The 20061-nt window shown below is 36.9% G+C and overlaps 1 protein-coding gene across 1 annotated transcript in view; it reads right to left on the reverse strand.

The window, feature by feature from the left end:
• LOC126370988 (hemicentin-2-like) overlaps positions 1-20061 on the reverse strand; it is a 540644-nt gene that overhangs the window by 287434 nt on the left and 233149 nt on the right. The window lies entirely within an intron of this gene.

Here is a 20061-nt window from a genome sequence, read left to right on the forward strand (position 1 = left end):
TGTCCGGCCAAGCAGTTAATTAAAAATACGATGTGGTAAGCAGGTTGTAGTTGTTTTGGAATTTTTCGCAGATAGGTACTCCAGCGTGCCTGAGACATCATTGATTATAATTATCACTGTCGATTGTCAAAATCTTTTGCAACTTTATTTTATTAGGTACTCAAATTAGTCCAATGTTGACGTAACTATTGCACCAATTTAAAACAGAATCTACTTACTGTAAAAAACCGTTCCCTATTTCAATTACGTAGTTCCGAAACTCGACTTCAGGTAAAATGTTCGCTGAAACGAAGTTTCAAACGGTCAGCCGCGCCGTAGCTACAGATATATTCAAACCTAAACGCTACGAAATTATCTTGCAGTCTCCATGGTATGTACTCTAACTCAAATAAATAAGCATAGTTTTATGGACACGCATTGCATAAAAACATAACATAAGCTCACGACTATATCCCAATTGAGGTAGGCAGAGGTACATCCATCGCAAGATAAACCAAGTACCCATACCTCACCGAGCTTTTTTGTTAGACCAACGTGATAAGTGGTGAGACGTATCACCGCCTAAAACACACTTATTATATTAATTATGTATGTCATTTCCAAATCTCGGGACCATGGAGTCCCGAACTTTTGAAATTTATTAACGTCTGTGGGGCCGAAGCCAACATATATAGGATAATAATAATTTAGATTAAGACAATTTAATCTAAATTATTAATATGAAAACTGCACATGAGACAGATTGATGACTCGTTAGTGCAAGTAATACTTAAATAATATATTATGTCATTATCTCTCTCTCTTTATTTAAGAGTTGCGCTCTTGTCGGTGGAGTAATCGCCATTCCACTCTTCTTCCCGCCAAAACCTTCATCTCCCGCCATATGCCACTATAAATGCCACTTAACAAAACAAATAAAAAAAAAACAATAATACTAAAATGTAATGTTAATGTTATATGCCATTATAACAAGTGTATAAAAGGAAGTACTGCTGAATACCTTTTAAACAATCAATCCCTGTAGGTATGGATAAAGAAATGCGCACTGTAAATAATCATGTCCTTTTTCCACACATCCAATTAAATTGAATCGCAATAAAATTTAATTAATTGCTTGAATTCCTCTAAAGCATGTATCGTGTTTTCTGGAGCGTGGTACGTTTCAAACTTTTCCGCTTAATTGTTCTTGCCATTCAAATAATTCTTGTTGATTGTTGTTCAGTTGGTACATAATTTATTCCAACTACTTTCAATTGGTAGATCTCTTCTTCTATCGTGTGGGTTGTTTGCTGGATTAACAACCTCATCAACCCTGGCAGGGTTATTATTGAGCCGCCAAAGGCCTCTGACATGGCTCATGAAACAACTACATATTTACGTAAGTAGTAATCGGGTAACCAGTACCAACGGCTTAATGTGCCTTCCGAAGCACGGATCATCTTACTTTCGGACAATCAGGTGATCAGCCTGTAATGTTCTAACCAAACTAGGGCTTACAAAGTAATTTTTGTGATATGTCCCCACCGGGGTTCAAACCCGGGGACCACAGAGGCTGTTAGGTAGTTACGTACTATTCAATATCGATTTTAAACCCTTACATAACCTTTAGTATCCAATCTAGAGATAAAACCTAAATATACCCGTAAGTATAATGTAAGTAAGTATTTATAAGTACTCTTCGACGTGTATAAATAAGTACACTTAGGTACAGGTAAGCAACTTGTTTAGTTGAAAATAAAAATGAAGATTCTTAGCTTTTTAATGCAACTACCAGGCGTAAAATAAAAAAAAAATCCTTGAAATATTCTAAGAAAAGCATCCCGTCTATAAGACTAAGTACTTGAAATTCCTAAAACGGCAAAACACCGAATGAGAGTGTACGACAAATGCAGGCATCCAGGCATGAAATTAAACAGCTGCACTAAGTTGTTAATCGTCTGGACCCCTGCCAGGGCCCAATTTAGAGAAATTGCTGACGAGCCCGCGAAGTTTCGCGAAGTACGCTAATTGAATACGCTGCCGTACTTTCCGACACCGACGTCGCCAGAAATAACTGGCAACCGAAAGAATGTCTACTAAACGAATTTTATGGTTTAAAAACAATTTTGTGACGGGATTTGTTAACGCCGATCGACGGGAGCAAAGTCCTCAAGATGACGTGGGTATACGAGACAGGTATTCCTGTAATTTCATTCGAATTAAAATTTAGATTAAGTCATTCCAGTTAAGAAAGCGCTGTTATTTGTAAATTTTGAAATGTCGCAAAATCATTCACATGGGAAATTGACTCCTGTCTTTAATATATTGATTCTAAATTTCTAATAATTTATTTATTAAACATTTTACTTGCGCCTGTAATTCCTAACGGGCTGAAAAGAGCCATAAGCGCAACTGATAGCGCTCATAACTGCTTACGTTAACGGCCTCCGTGGTCTAAGTGGATAAAGCGTTGGTGCCTCGATCTGGAGGTCGCGGATTCGATTCCCGGTGGGAACATATACTGATACTGATCAACCGATTGTCCGAAAGCAAGGTGATCCGTGCTTCGGAAGATACGTTAAGCGGCTAGTACTTACTGATGTAAGTACAGTCATGAGCAATATAATGTACCCACTTTAGGACTATGTCGCACTAACATATTTGACATTTAGTGAGACTTGCAGTTCAATTTGTCAAAAAAGTTAATGTGACATGGTACCGAAGTGTATACATGTTAATGCTCGTGACCGTACGTCGTCGTTACATGAGTCATTCAGTAGCCTTTGGCAGCTCAATAATAACCCTGACTCCTGATACCTACCAGTGTTGCTGAGGTTTGCTCCACCTCACAACCCATGCTATATTCTCAATTGCGGTAATCAGAGGTACATCCATCGTAATATGAACTAAGTACATACGGTTCCATGTAATTAAAATTCAAATAAAATACAATTGCTAACATACAATAAAATGGTATTCAATCAAACACCCGGTAAATTGCAATTTGCGCATTGTTTGAAATTAATTGGACCGAAAAGCATTTGATTGGATATCCGAAAACCAGTTGAAACGGGTTCTTTTTGATTGACACGTTCATTCATCAGAGAGATTTTGCTTTTTGGAACAAATACATTTGTAATCTTTTAGTGAGTATCGAGACTCACAGTTGGATTTGTTTTTCTATAAAACTCATTAATAGAATGTCTATTGAAAGAGTTTCTGAGAAGATTAGGTTCTCCTTTTGTAGCGATAGGACAAGAAAATTAATGTTACAAAAATATATTATTTTTAGTTCACACAAAACAAGTTTACTATTTTGGTCTTAGCCTCACCTAATCTGAGGATCTAAAGGTAATATTACAAATCGTTGAGAAAGTAAACTTACATTAACATTGAAATAGGTACTTACTTACGTAAGTAATTACGTCAGAACCGTCGGTGTATGAGACTTTCAATTTATCGCTCATAATTTTTAGGTACATTTGTCTTTGTTTAGGTACAATTTAGGTACAATCCCTCTGAACATATAATTAATTAGGATATAGAAAAATAATATATTTCGTCGTTATAGCTGTAATAATATCCATAGTTATAAAAATAAGATTTTGAATAGTATTTTCATAAATAGTTTTGACAGTGTTGAAGTATTGACGATGACAAAACTTTTTATTACCTATCAATTAAATCGTCTCCTTGAGGAAAATGAGCCACAAATAAAACTTTTTAATATTTTTGAAGTTAGATAAATAAGTAATTATGCCCAAAGTAAAATACCTATTTTCTTTTTTTATTTGGTACTTATTTTCCTTCAGGAATAAATTAACATCCAAGCATTATTTCAGGAACAAGTCTCCGATACAAGAGAATATACGAATGCATGATTAGTATGTTTCCTCTTTAAATTCTGTAAAAATACTAGTTTAAATAAGTTAAAGTTTAAAAACTAAAAGCCGGTCAAAAATCAAGCTCTAAAAAGTATGAAACAAGAAAAAAGGTATATTTCTCTGTAATTCTTCCGAATAGATCTGGCCACTTATTACGTTGGTCTAACAGAAAGCTCAGGTGAAGCGTGTACTTACATCTTGCGATGGATGTGCCTCTGACTGACCTAATTGGGAATAGAAAGAAAGAATTTATTATTATAGTATTATTGTAGTGAGGTCACGTTTTGTTGGGTTATAGTTTCTGCAGCCTAGTTTTTGGCTTGAATTTAAAACAAGTATGGAGCGTTTTTCGTTAACAACATTTAAATCATCACTCGACAAAAACGTATTAGAATGTTCAAAGTTCAATAGCGTATTAGAATGGAATAAATAATAGAAATTGTTTATTATAAAAGGAAGCCACAACGAAAAACAAGATCATATATTTTTTTTTCAAAACAACAAAAAGGTAAAATAGATGTTCGTCGAAATGATCATAAGGTGGTGTACGTCCTTAAAAAAAATAAAAAGATAACTAAGCGAATATCATTTTTACTAAATAATTACATAAAGCAAAAGGAAAATACATAAATTAAAACAACGAAAATTTAAAAAAAGACAATCAAACCATATAGAAGAATAAAACATAGAAAATCATAATAAAGTAAGGAGATTTTATATAATTTATTTAAGTAAAAAAAAAAAACATAAAAATGTTCGAGGGTCGTTTACAGTCGTGTCGGTGCGAACGGAGGCGACTACCGACCTTATTGTACATTTGCGGTCTATCTACAATAAGTTACGTCAACAAAAAAAAACCAAAAAAAAACCAGCGATAAGCAATTGACAGGACTTTCAAATATTTTGTTGAAACTCGCCACACAGGCCCTAATAATTTATGTATGTAACACTTATCAGTCTCCCTTCACGACTCTACATGACACATTTCCCGTACAAAATGATACATCTCATATTCACTTTAGTCTAAATATGTGTTACAATTTTCGTTGGCTTGACACATAAACATTACAGTGTAATGTGCCATTAATTCACGTTGGTGGCGTTAGGTGCCGCTAATGCCTGTAAATAAACCCGGGGCGGGTAATTAGTGTTCCCAGAGACCTTAATCACGCGACTATTATCGTATTAGGTGGTCTGTGGGGTCTATGGTCTCCTGGTACCTGCAGTGCTCGCCGTGTAAACGAGGATTCAATTGTCTTTGTTGTTTTTACATATTACTACACCCCGGACACTTCATACAAACAGCCTTGTTTCACACAGACTACACATTGATATTATCAACACGCGCAACTGTGTGTGTGACGTCTGAGGGCTGCCAATTACAATACGTAATTTAACCGTTAGATAGTCATCATCATCATCAATTTAAGAGTTACTCTTGTCGGTGCAGCATTTTTCATGCTACTTTTTTAAGGAAAAATAGGGCAGTGGTTCCCCTCTTGCCTTCCGCCCCGCTGTACTCTGTCTGACGCAAGTGGGATGGCGCCCAGAGTAGTCTATTACAAAGCCATACCAGGACTCCTGTCCTCCGCCTCTGAATAGTACTGACAGTTACTGCTGCCCTCTGTCAGGTTCCAGGTTACAGTCCCTGTGACTTGCCCCTTCCGTCCTGCATTGCCGTACCGATGGCTCCCATCTTCGCCTCTGCAACCGTTGAGGTCTTGACCCGTATCCCTGGGCAAGGGTTCTATACCCCGTAGGTCTGGGTCCCTATTTGAACTCAACCATCATCTCACTCCGGCCTACTGAAGTAAAAGGCGCCCACCCCCGCGGCCAGGACGCGCAGAACAGGAATTGCCCCAATGGAGGGCAGATAAGATGACTCTGTCCCCCCTGGGGCCGGGTTAATGGTCTTGTATGGAACCAAGACCAAAGACCATTAAAGGTCAAAGCGGTTTTTTTTTTGTTTTACTCGATAATTACGTTGAATTGATAACATTACATAGCTCAGATATTTTCGGATAGGTTTTATCTCCTCATCTTGTATAACACACGTATCATAAGTACGTTATCTTAATAAATAAGACACCAAAATAATATAAATAAAAATATAAGTTTAAAAACTAGAACCAGACTACGGAAAAATCACGCTCTAAAAAGTATTAAAAACGAAAATAGGTAAATATCTCTCATATTCTTCTGTACAGTGATATTTAGAAGATTATTTTTTATAAATAATATGGCTAGCGCTTGACCACAATCTCACCTGATGATAAGTAATGTAACGATATGTTCTAGGGTCGATCACGCTTACCTATCAAATGCCTAATAAATCTAGATAGTCGTTTTTTTCTATTATTTTAAGTTATTCCTGTGATTTTCTTTGTTATTTACGAATTTATTTTAGATTTAAACGAAGGAAAGATATACCTAATAAAATCTTGTTTAATGAAAGCGACTTCTCAGATTGCGTCGAAAACACGGCTTAACTCGGAAGATAGCCCGTAACTTTCCACCTTGCAAAGATACTTAGATACCGTTCGTTTTAAAAGTTCCATACAAATGAAATTTGAACGATGTTCAAACTTGCCGGAGCCGAGAACTCGGTTTGAATATTTCGCGAGTCATCTACCGTTTCCGATATCACCTCCGAGGGTAATTTACATAAAGGTTATCCTGCGTTACCCTTACCCTTACGCACATTACTTCAGCGTCCTTTGATATTTTAGTGTGACATTCTGCGCATGATCTGGATAAAGACGGAGAAAATATCATGAACTTTACTATCTTGAAAATATATTTTTTTTCTGTGCTAAATGGTGGAGCACACTTGATACTCCCTATAGTTTTATGTGTCGATTAGTGTGACGTATATAATTATCTGAGGCTATTTATTTATGATACTAATAGTATCAGAACGAAAATAATATCCTATGGTCACCATTTACCTAATATAATTGTTTATATTTTTAAATTTTAAACTGAACTTATTCATTATTACGCAAAGTATTATTAGTAAAATTACCACTGTCATTGGAATATCCATAAGGTAACAGAGTATTTTAAACCAACGGTGCGAGCAATTACACCCCATAATTATTGTAATCACCGCCGGCTGATCACAGGATTGTCCGAAAGTAAGATGATCTGTGCTTCGGAAGGCACGTTAAGCCGTTGGTACCGGTTACTACTTACTGATGTAAGTAAGTAATCATTACATGAGCCATGTCAGGGGCTTTTGGCGGCTCTATAGTAACCCTGACACCAGGGTTGATGAGGTTGGTAATTCACCTCACAACCCACACGATAAAAGAAGATTATTATAATTTCAGTATGCTCCATACCCCCTCCGGTTGATTGAGGGGAGGCCTGTGCCCAGCAGTGGGGCATATATAGGCTGTTTATGTTATGTTATGTATTATAATTTCAGTACCTACATACTAATCTCATCATCATCATCGCTAATTTAAGAGCCACGCTCTTGACGGCGTAGCATTCTTCATGCTACTTTTTTAAGGAAAAATAGGGCAGTCTTGCCTTCCGCCCAATAATTATCCACATCCCAATATAAAAACGTGTCAAAAATTATAAACTAGAAAGAATAACATTGTAATAATAAAAATGAATTGGCTTGTGAATGTTATTGTTATGTATCTACTACGTAAACAGACCTCAAAAACATTTTCGGACAAGCCAAGGTTATATAATACTATCTTCCTCGGGTAAGACCGTATATTGCAAAGTGGTGTAATTTTTATGATAAATATAACAAAGCCGAGCCGCGCCGGGACGCGAAAATTCCAGACCAACGAATAGTTTAGCCGAAACATTTTATCGTAGAAAATTGTGGTCGCATTTTTATATTTATTTTATTTTACTTTAGAGACAAAATTTATTGTGGACTTAAAAGTTTTTCCACTTGCATTTTCCGACACTAAATTCGCGCGCATTTTATTTAAAGTGTGCCACAAATCCGATAGAATATAGTTGAAACTTTTGAAACCACTGAACTGTGGTTATTCAATAAGCGATCTAATAGAAAGTCATTGCATTCCATAAATTGGTTTGTACTTAGTTAATTTCAATAAGCAAAGTTGAACCACCTAGCCAAGCTATTATTAATGCTTAGACGAAATTAACCATTAATATTTCAAACCTATAATTAAGTATAAAAGCTTTCAAATTGCATAGAGTATTGCGACAGACGATACACAACCCCGCTGCCGTTAACAACTTAACTAATTAATATTATGATAAATCTTTTCAGTTAGTATAAAAGCTTTGTGTAAAATAATAAAACTTTATTCATTCAAGTTACGAAACTCATTTCTGTTAATAACTGTATACTTTTTCTACTTTTAGTAAAGGATTAAACTAAAAATAGAATTAAATTAAAATAATATTTTATTACTGGGGACATATATTATTTCTCGCAGCAATAAAGAAAGGTACACCCGATTTTCCTTTGCATATTATTCTCGTTTATTTTATTACGGCTTAAACATAAAGCGTCTGATTTTAATAGCAAACAATATGCGAGAAGAGAAATTGTTTTCAGATAGGAATAACGACAAAACCAATTTTGTTTCGTAAGTAAAATTAATGTGCAAAAGTTTTCCAGATGGCACTCGGTGCAAAAACAGTTCCCGCGTCCATTCATCACCTTCAAGAGTTTGCACAAAGGTTAACACTTGAACAGCCACGTCGCATATTTGTTGCCTAAAATGTTCCCCAACTTTCCTCCAAGTTATGAAGTAGATTGCCTTCGTGGCTTACAGGAAACTTCTATTTTTCACGAACAAACCTGGATTGTGTTGAGAATTGCAAAATTGTGAAAAGCAAGCGGGAATAACGCGAGTCTAAACATTTCATGTTTTTAAATAATAATTATGCATTATTGTGTTCGGTAAATTGAAATACTGGCAGCGTTAGATATTATTAACTCAGACTCTGCATCCATAAGGAACTTAACCTAAAAAAATAATACAGAAAACGCTTATACAAGTAAGTAAGTGAAAATAAGACATTAGGCCAGAAGTTCTCAAAGTATGCCCCGCGGCGCCCTGGTACCACACCCTGTACACTACATGCAAAAATCTCACACTGACACTACCTGCCCTGCCGTACGTCTCCGAGCAAGACAACAGTCGGCGCGTGCTCCCTTAGATATTCCTTCCAAAGTTACCCGCAAAAGAGGGTGAGGTAATCAAGCGCGTATCAACGCAAGGCAGAGAATGTCCTTTTTGCAGGTACTTAATGTAGAACCATAGAGAAAAATAGATAATTATGTACGGTCACGAGCACTTATATGTATAAAATTTGGTACCATGTCACATTAACTTTTTTGTCAAATTGAACTGTAAGTCTCACTAAACGTCAAATATGTTAGTGCGACAGAGTCCTAAAGTGGGTACATTATACAGGGTGTTAGTGACATCGTAACGAAAACTTTGAGGGGTGGTTCAGGCCATGATTCTGAGTTGATATCAAGTAGAAATTTCCGTCGCAAAAGTATGGATTGGAAAATAATTAAAAAGAAAAGAAAAATTTTTATGATTTTTTCGACACGAAATTCCACTTGATATCAACTCAGAATCATGGTCTGAACCATCCCCCTCAGTATTCGTTACGGTGTCACTAACACCCATACCTACTTATATGGCTACCGTATGTACTTGTACGGGGTGTAAGTGTCATCGTAACGAATATTGAAAGGGATGATTCATCTGATTATTCTGAGTTAATATCAAGTGGAATTTTCCATCGCAAAAGTATAGAATTGAAAATAACTTAAAAAAACTAAAAAAAAAAACATGAATTTTGCGACGGAAAATTCCACTTGATTTTAACTCAGAATCATGGTCTGAATCAACCCCCTCAGTATTCGTTACGATGTCACTAACACCCAGTATTGCTCATGACTGTACATAGAGTGTAAAGAGAGGAATGCTCAAATGCTCATGCTTGTTTACTCTTCTCCAAAAACTGATTTTAAGTATTTGCGGAAAGTAAATAAACAACTTATTCATTCTTATGTCAATATACCTGTTTAGGTTATACAAATATGCCCAGGCGACGAGACAAGATTCCGAATCTGTAAGTGTGCCATGTCGTATCCATGTTGCGACTTTGTAAAAAATGGCTGCACGTTGTCTTCTGATTATCTGTAGTTGTGTGGATGTGAGATATGTACCTATATGCTTAAAAGTTTGAGAATCGATGCATTAGGCTGTTTATTTTCCCGCCAACACACGGCTTTTAAAGAAAGCGCTTTATGTGGAATTAGACACGCCTCCCACATTAAGCCAGCTCGGTTATTGTGGCAGCATAAAGCGAGCTGCCCGAGCTAATTGCGCTCAGACGTGGCTGGAATAATGTTTTCTTTCCCCTTGTTTTTATTTTTATTTCCACTACTGCACTGCGTTTAGTTCGTCCGAGATTTGCGGTGATCCGTGCGAGCTCGCCTTCGAGTTCAATTGCGCGAGGATTATTTTATTTTATTTTTGTAATACATAGGTTACGCTTTTGGAAAATCTGATACGTCCTCTACACTATCGGCGATTACAGATAGTAGTGACAGACGAGCATGATCAAACCCATGGTACTCGTATAAGAAGACCAAGTATGCTCAATCCTATGACAAGACGCCATTGCTAGCTCTATGACGAAAGTGTTACCACTGTGTTACCATTAAATTGGTATCTCCAACATGCCAAGGTTGTAAATTTTATTACTGAAAATTAAGTGAATTACTGACCAATTTATTTACTTAATTACTATTACTTGTCACATATTTGTATAAAAATCATTGAAACTGTAAGTAAATCTTTTACTAAAAGTTCCAAATTTCTTTGCAAAGTAAATATAAAAACATTGGTCGTGGGTAATTTATTTTTTCAAAATGGTAACGCAGGGTGGGTTGAGGTCAGCTGGGCTAACCTTGAAATGTTAGCTGTTACTTTTGAGCATAACTGGTTTTCTTATACTCGTACCATGATGAAACCTATTCGCAAGCGCTCATGGACGATCTTCTTCTATCGTCTTCTTCTGTCGTATCGTCGAAGATGGACGATCATCGGCGAGTATGTATACTCTCTAAGATCAATAAAGACCAATTCTATAGAGGGGCATGATTAGATTAGCTATGTTTCGTTCCCGGGAAAGTTCCCACTTTATAGCCGTACGTACAAGAAAGAACAATTTTAAACAGAACAGTGTCCTTAATATTAATGTGTTTTTAAAACGGGAACATTCCCACTTTGGGGATATTTCCGGAAACGGCACATCACTGGGCATGATAGTTAGAAAGTTCTGTTCTCCTAGTGAAGTGTTGTAGTTGTTGTTGAGGTCGACTGTTCTTCATCCATCTAGGGGTGGTATTAATAAACTAATCTCAGCTGAGACTGCCCTCAAGATCATGGTCAAGTCCCTGTTTTATATAAGAACTGTCACATTGACATGATCTTGAGGGCAGTCTCAGCTGAGATTAGTTTATTAATTCCACCCAGTGCCAACCAGTTTTGTTTTTAGTCACTGTTTATTTGTTCATTAAATATAATTATAACACTTTCCCACGGCGACCATTCAATCTTAATTATTATTGCAGGTAGTAATTCAAATTACTTACCTACTATCTCGTATATGTTTGTGTATAATTATGACGTAGTTTATGTACTCGTAAGTGTATCTATATTTAATTTTATACGTAAGTACCTACAAGTATTCCCATGCTGCACTATCCCGCTATATTATAATAATATTAAATATCTCCTATACTTAAAGGTTGCCTGGAAGAGATTGCTACTTGGCAATAAGGCCGCCAGTTGTACTCATTCTATTTCTCTTTTGTTTTGTATTTTCCTGTTTGTGCAATTAAGTATTTGTTATGTTATGTGTTTTTTTAATGTAAGTAATACATTTATTTATAGCATTTAAATACAATTTGTCACTTTGTTACGTTTTATCATGTTTTTTTTTTTTAAATTACATAAAGAGCCACGATTTTTCTATAAAACACTCGCAACAGGTAACAAGATAAATGAGGCTTGTAAGTACCTCTTTGTAGAGGATTGTCAATTTTATGTTTAAAACTAATTACGTAGACAATTAATCCAAAAGGACCATCTAATCCCTGACAGACTGCCTCGGCGAATATCTAGTGACCTGTTAAGAGTTTAAAATCGGGTTAGCCGAGTAAGCCGTTTAAAATTTACGTCATTTTTACTCAACTACAACTTAGTTAGTTAAGGGGAGATCCGGCCAACTTTCAAGCATCCAACATTAATGATGTCCCCCTGAATATTCATGTTAGGAAGAAAAGAGTTACGTTGGAACTTTCTAATGATGCCACCGCTCTATAACTTTGTCTTTTTGTAAATCTCCACGGTAAGTTTAGTCCAGCTTTCTGAACGAATTTCTCCATGCTTCTTCATCTATCGTGTGGGTTGTGAGGTGGATAACCAGGGTTTGCTGAGGTTGGTTGGTTGGTTTATTGAGTCTCCAAAGGCCCCTGGCATGACTCGTGTAACGATTACTCACTTACATCAGTAAGTAGTAAACTAGTAACCGGTACCAACGGCTTAACGTGCTTTCCGAAGCACGGATCATCTTACTTTCGGACAGTCAGGTGATGAGCCTGTAATGTCCTAACCAAACTAGGGATCACAAAGTGATTTTTGTGATATGTCCCCACTGGGATGCAAACTCGGGACCACGGTATCGTGAGCCCAACGCTGAACAACTGGGACACAGCTTCCAAGGAACGTCAAAGCGGAGCGTTTGGGGAGGAATCCCGCTTAATTAATACGAGTATATCTGCGGGAGGATTGCTTTGAGCTCCTCGTTAGGTGAAGCCAGAGAATGTTAATAACTTTATGAATAATATAATGAATGCGGTGGGGACGTGTGAGGATGATAGTCTTGCATTTCATCGCCTTGTCGGCTCCCACTAAGTAATGAACTGTAACGATTCTGGCGAACGAGGAATAATTAATGATGTGACTCGGGTGAATCCTTCGGTTATCGATATCATGTAATTTCACTTTCTATTCCCAGGTATTAACTAATAATTAAATTAGTGCGGTGGAATTGAAAACGCTTGCCTCTCACTTTGAGGTCGCAGGTTCGAATCCAGCACAGGTCTATGGACCATAAATGATTACGTGCTCAGTGGTGAAAGAAAACATCGTGCGGAAACTGACATTCCCGAGAAATGCTTTTTCGGAGGTACGTGACCTAACCTGTATCGGGCTGGTTTTCCCATTGCGGGTTGGAAGGTCAGACAGGCAGTCGTTTCTGTAAAAAACCGGGACCTGTCAAATCTTCAGATTAGGTAAGCGGACTCTGTGAAAAGCGGAAATAATGCTAGGGCGATGATGATGAATTAAATTAGTGCGATGGACAGAAATCGGGTGCAATCTTAAGTTTAGGTACTTTTAATATTTGTCTATTCAAAAAAAATTATGCAGTCTGTGACATAACATCACGCCTACATTCCCGAAGGGGCAGAAAGAGATGTATAGTATATACCTATACCGACTGCTAGCCAGCTATGCTTAAGTCCCATGTATTAGGTTGGGGGCGAGCCTGTTGGCATTAAACGGGCTTAAATCCGGGAAACCGCGTGATATCAACTACATACTACTAATACTGTATTATGTTTAATGTATTGTAACCGTAAATATTTTGTGTTTGGTTTATTTAGACTCACTCTTCTAAATAGGAGGTCAAATGTCCTCGTACAAAGCAAACCGCTTAAGTAGCAATAGAAAGAATTAAAGTATTTTTAACAACTTACGGTATTCCCAGTAACAATTTTTCCCCACAATTTCCTGTCCCATCTAAAAATAGTAAACCGCAAACGCCAAGAATATAACTTATTTTCTTAATTTAATCCCGCACATCACATTAAGCGAGATAAAGAGAGGAAAAAGCATTATGTCGGAGCGAAAAGAGAAAAGTGTTCCAACATTTCCGTTCCACAAATAAGCCAAACCGGACCTTGTCTTTCATTTTTGCTCTGTGAAAGTTCCAGTAGCTGAATGTATTTGCCGCTGTCAAAACTGTATGAATTTCAATTTCTGTGCTAGCGGCGCCGGCGACGGGGCTCAAAACAATTTTGCATTGCTTCGGTGAAGTGATTCTGCTTCTATAGTGTTCATTTTGTCGGTTTATTCCCAGGTGTGGATAGGAGATTTAAAAATGTTCGTTTCTACGTTTTTCTTGCACTGTATTAGTGAGGAACTTTCCATGCAAAGTTCCTCAAAAACAATATAGGCAGATGGCGCTGTACAGATTTCTTCGTTTACCTTTTAATTTCATGGATATAACAGATATATGGGTTGGGCTCACGATCCGGAGGGCCCGGGTTCGAATCCCGGTGGGGACATAATATTATCACAAAAATCACTTTGTGATCCCTAGTTTGGTTAGAACATTACAGGCTGATTACCTGATTGTCCGAAAGTAAGATGATCCATGCTTCGGAAAGCACGTTAAGCCGTTGGTCCCGGTTACTATTTACTGATGTAAGGGAGTAATCGTTCCATGAGCCATGTCAGGGGCCTTTGGCGGCTCAATAATAACCCTGACACCAGGGTTGCTGAGGTTGGTAAACCACCTCACAACCCACACGATAAAAGAAGGAGAAATAAATCATTTGATTACCTACCTTTTTTTATTTTTGTTTAAACCCTTTTACAAATTATTTATTTACACAGTATAAGACGCTTATCTAAAAACCTGAATAAGGCTTATGCGAGAAGCGAATGAAAACAAAACCTAATTCATGGTTTGACTGATTACCTACTGATTACTAATCATAAATAAAAAAAAATAACGCATACAATATGCTAGACATTAGTGGAATGGTTTTAATTGAATAGTTAAATGCAAAGAAAAAAAATTAGGTAGATACCTCCATGTAATAGAAGAAAGAGGTTGAAAAGACCCCAACGCGCATTTTGTGTGAAAAGCGCTGTCGCCGGTTCAACCCAACTCTCTTTTACCACACTTCTGCAAACAGATAGACAACAGCTCTACTTCTTCTCAAATTCCATAGCCACTTTACCGGCAATGTATATTTTACGTGATCGGCTGCAATTTTATCATTACTTTTCGTAAGATACTGCATACAAAAGTATTTTTTAGATAAATAATCGATCATACTAAGGTTTTTAGTTTTCCTGCGATAAGGAGGAATCTCCTTACATGTCTTAGTCGATATTAGATGTTTTGCCCTGCAAGTTATAATACACAAGACGACCTTCTAATAATTATACTATCGCAGAGCTTTGTGCGTTGTAAAGCTTGCGGACGAGTGGAGTGCGAAGTTGAAGTATGGACTATTTGCTCATACTTGTATGGCGCGCGTTTCGCGAACTTGACCCTTCCAACCTCCATTTTCTATTCCGTGTGTACCTCGTTGGTAGCTACATCTACTACCTAATTCAATTAACATAATCTAACATAACTAAGCAAACTTAAACGATTTGTAAAAATACATACCATTTTTATTTATAGGTAAAAACTATAATTTATCAAACACAACGACCTCCGTGGTCCAGTGGTTGAGCGTTGGGCTCACGATCCGGAGGTCTCGGGTTCGATTCCCAGTGGGGATATTATATCACAAAAATTACTTTGTGGTCCCTAGTTTGGTTACGACATTACTGGCTGGTCACCAGATTGTCCGAAAGTAAGATGATCCGTGCTTCGGAAGGCACATTAAGCCGTTGGTCCCAGTTACTACTTACTGATGTAAGTAAGTAGTCGTTACGTGAGCCATGTCAGGGGCCTTTAGGGGTTCAGTAATAACCCTGACACCAGGGTTGATGAGGTTGGTACTCTACCTCACAAACCACACGATAGAAGAAGAAGATCAAACACAAAAGATTCGACCCAGTTTGCAACGGGTTGGCTTCAACGAAAAACGGATACCTACCACTGAAAGAAACATGTTAAACACATTAAGTACCTAATTTAAAAAGTGTTAAAGAACAAAAAGTTGAGCTTAGTGTAGCAAGTTGGCATAAACCGACCCATCTGTCTCCTTAAACTGTGCATTAAGGCTTCACGCCTGTCTTTGTCTGGCTGTAAGCACTATTCTTCAGTGCCGAGGATTCATTTAAAACTTAAGTTACATCATAAATTATCTAGATAGTGCCTGTGCCTTAATTGCTATAACTGCGACTTGCTGAGAGGCTGCTCAAATGAAATAAGAAACTGGGAGAGTCGGCCACGAGACGTTGTACAATTTGAACCTTATAAATCGTTGTGGCAATTCTTAAAATGAGATGCCTAAGCATCTTGCAGATTGTACCTACGACTCATTAATATCAATCATCATCATCATCTCATTAGTATTATGCGCTATATTAACTTATAAGGTAGGTAGGTATCAAATTGGCGAAGCCCTCTTATACAGCACACAGCAGCTGCCTGCGCGTCAGAAACAGCCAGCGCCGACCATTCCTACAAATTGTTGAACAGTTCTCGATCACCGCCGAAAGTTTTCCTGCAGCCAAACTTCTGGCTCCCTTAATAAATATTCGTTTTCTGAGTTTTTAAACGAAATTGCATCTGTCATTCGTACGAGTACAGGATTTACTTTTTAAAATTTGCCAAATCAGAAGGCAAAAAATATTCTTTGAACATCCTAAGAAAAACAAACTTTCATAGCCGTAGCCCATGACTACGTTGTAATTTACGGTAAAAATGCAAAACTCATCTTAATGAGGGACTTTCCAGGCTACGTTCTCCCAAAAAATATAGATGGCGCTGTTCAGATTTGTCTTTGCTTTACCTATTTCATAGATAACAGACATAATATGCACCTTTATTATTGTTTTGGAGCAATTTTAATTGAGCTTTTTAATAGTTACCTACTTTACGTGTACTTTTGTTTCTTTTGTATTCTTTTTAGTTTTAGTAGTACAGTTTTTTTTTGTTTTGGTTTTCCCCGAAGGGTAAAGCAAAGGGAACTATGCCCATACAGCCATGTCTTACGTATTTTTTTCTTGATGATTAATGAAATGATGAAAGGTGATGATGAAACCTAAGCCCCCACCCTCGGAGAAGACTCCTACTCCGAACCCCAAACGAATTAACTCAAAAGTCCGCATAAACTTTCCAGTTATGAAGCGGCTTCTTGGCACGAAGCGAAAATAGGCAGATACCTACACTTTGTTTATTGAATACTCCGATATAATAACACTCGCGAATGTCTTCCGACTAACTTAATGCGATCATTAACCACAAAACACCTAAGTAGTATAGTTCTAATTATTTGTAATGTTAAGATTAATAATATTTACTCACATTAATATTTAGTTGGAAACTATTTAACAAATATTACAAACTTAACAAGTAAATATTATTAATCTTATCGTTACAAAGAAATGTTAAGTTTGTATTATTTGTAAAATAGTTTATCCATCATAATTCTGTACCGTCGGTGAAAAGTAATACAACTCGAGTTGTATCACTTTTGAGTTATTAGCACACACTTCATGTTCAAAAAATTCTCTTTCTTTCTGTCTAATTCTCGTAACTGTAGCTATTATAAATACGGAGATAATTTTTGTGTCTAGTGATATAAGTACTGTTTGTGAAGGATTCATGCTGTTATAACACGTGTAACATAATTCATCTTAACTTGCATTAAAGTGAAATGAAGATTTTCACTAAATATTTTGGTGTAAGTAAATGCAACTCAACATATATTAAAATACACGCAATCCTTGAATTCTCACAGTCCGTGTTTAATGATATAATTTTAGTTGTAACATCAAACACCAAATTTATTTTTTCGTGAAAAGTAATATAAATTAATATATATCAAAATATTTCAGAAAATACGATCTTAGATATCAATAACGTGTCGTGTATAATGATACATACAAGTTCGATTCCATGCGCCACCAGTGTGTATCCTAGGGTGACCTCCGCATAAACCTGTCTATGGGAAGACATTTTGTCTAGAACCACAGCAAACCATATCTGATCCGCATTGCGAATGGGTATAGGTTAAGTTAGTACTTCAGACCAAACCGTGTTTTTTCTCTTTCTGCTATAACCACCTTGTAGTACTTAATTACAGTACCTCAATAAGTTGTGGGTCCTGATCATGGCGTCGTTATCACATGGCAGGGTTAGTCAAGAGGTATTTGAGATTTGTCATAACTGTCGTTAGTCTCCTTCCCTTAGCTCGAAGCATAGCTGTTTTACATAGTTTTCTTGATTACATGCAGGTTAAGCGGTGGCAGATTGAACGCTGCCTTCATTGCTAAGGAGGTTGTAGACGTGAAATAATGGCTCCAAATATTATCGAGCTCCAATTAATATGCAAGCCATTCAATACACGCTGGTTAGATCTTTTATGCAAGCGCCGGTAGTGGTATTTTTGAACCTACACAGCCGTAGATGACAGCTCGGCATCGGCAGCATCGGGATCTGCCACATCTTCTCAAGAGAAGATTACCAGTTTCTCAAACACGTTGAATGGTGTAAATTTGTCGAGGTTCCTCATTTTTATAAAGGGAATAACTGCTCTGAACTCTTGAGCACCACAAGTAATATTTGTTTTCTGTATTTTGATTACATAAGAGAGAATTACGCACAGGACTGTGAAAAATGGAAAGAGGAAGGGGAGGCCTTTGCCCAGCAGTGGGATCTTGTAGGATAGATTAGATTAGAATAAATAATTGGCAACACTACGGGCACAACCCCTTAATTAAACCAGGTCACAAAGTTTATAAAAATCCCAGGAGGTATTTGAGCTTCTGAAAGGAGTTAGTTGGCTTACATAGTCAATAAAAGCACGCATAATGGACCACTTGTGTTTATGCGGAAAACTGAGCCCATTAAAATAACATTACATATGGGACATTCGAGTATTCATTGAGTCAAGTCAGGGGCCTATGGCGGCTCAGTTATAACCCTGACACCAGGGTTGATGGGGTTGGTAATTCACCTCACAATCCACACGATAGAAAAAGAAGAAGATGGGACATTTGCCCATACATGTTGTGCCGACCCCACCTAGAGTGAGATAAGGGCAGGAGGATGATGATTATATAGTGGGAAGTTTGCCCACTTCACAATAGTGGTCCATACGCGAGGATACGCTGAAAGTCCCCCACGTGTGCTTACGTGTAGAGTTTTGCGGAAACGAGCTCATTTAGCTTAACCATAACAGACCATGGTCCATGGTGGTCATGGTCATGGTCTGAGGATAGCCCTGTGTAACCTATAGGTTTGGAGGTGAACCAATGATCTTCATTTTCACTACCTATTCTCATCGTCAACATTGATTCGACTCCGTTTATCATTCTGTCAATGTTGCGGGCTACCATTAGACCGGGAATTTTGATAATTCGAAATATCGAATTTTACTTTACTTTAGGGGATTTTGATTGTGGAATGAGTTGTGATCTTTTAAATAGTTTCAGCAAGAAAGAAGTAACACTTACCGGTTTGTGTGATTTTGGTTTAAAAGTACGTAGGTACATCACCTTTATCTCCAGGCCATACTGCCAGGCTAGCCCGAAACATTCCTAATGACTAGTCTTAATATGATTCCTCTTACCTTCATTTTTTAGGGGTGGAAATATTATCATAATTGAATTTGTAAGATTTTGACTGCAAAAATGAACCAAAAGTGGTTTTGATTAGGGGCGTAGTGTAGTGGACAAAATGTGTTTGTAGTGGGCAGCAGTGGTGGTTTTGACCGGTTATTTATGAGTTTTGAGAGTAAAATCATAACAAAAATATCTTATTATCGTCACCTTACACTATATATACGTGTACCATCTTTATATGTATTTATTATTAGAAATTCGTAAAAACATGTATCATTTTACACAATAAAACCGAAAAAATAAGTCATGTTAAACCACTTGACACAAATTCGTTATAGTTTATCGTTTGTGTCAATTGATATAAGTTACGTTTCTTTACTTTTTAAAGAAAATAAATAGAATTTTGCCTTTCTACAACATTATGAAATAAACTTTCTTCCAAGACATTTTGTTTTTTGTAGAATAAGACTGTAAAGTTAATAATTGAAATATGATATATCAACGATGACTTTTTTATAGTTATGTGTGTAAAAAGGTATAAGTAGACTTGTATCAATTTACACAATATAAAAGTTGGTGTCAACTGATACATGTAATTTATTTTGATCCTCTACCATTTC

This window comes from Pectinophora gossypiella, chromosome 11 (assembly GCF_024362695.1).
Source record: "Pectinophora gossypiella chromosome 11, ilPecGoss1.1, whole genome shotgun sequence".
NCBI classification, from domain to species: domain Eukaryota; kingdom Metazoa; phylum Arthropoda; class Insecta; order Lepidoptera; family Gelechiidae; genus Pectinophora; species Pectinophora gossypiella.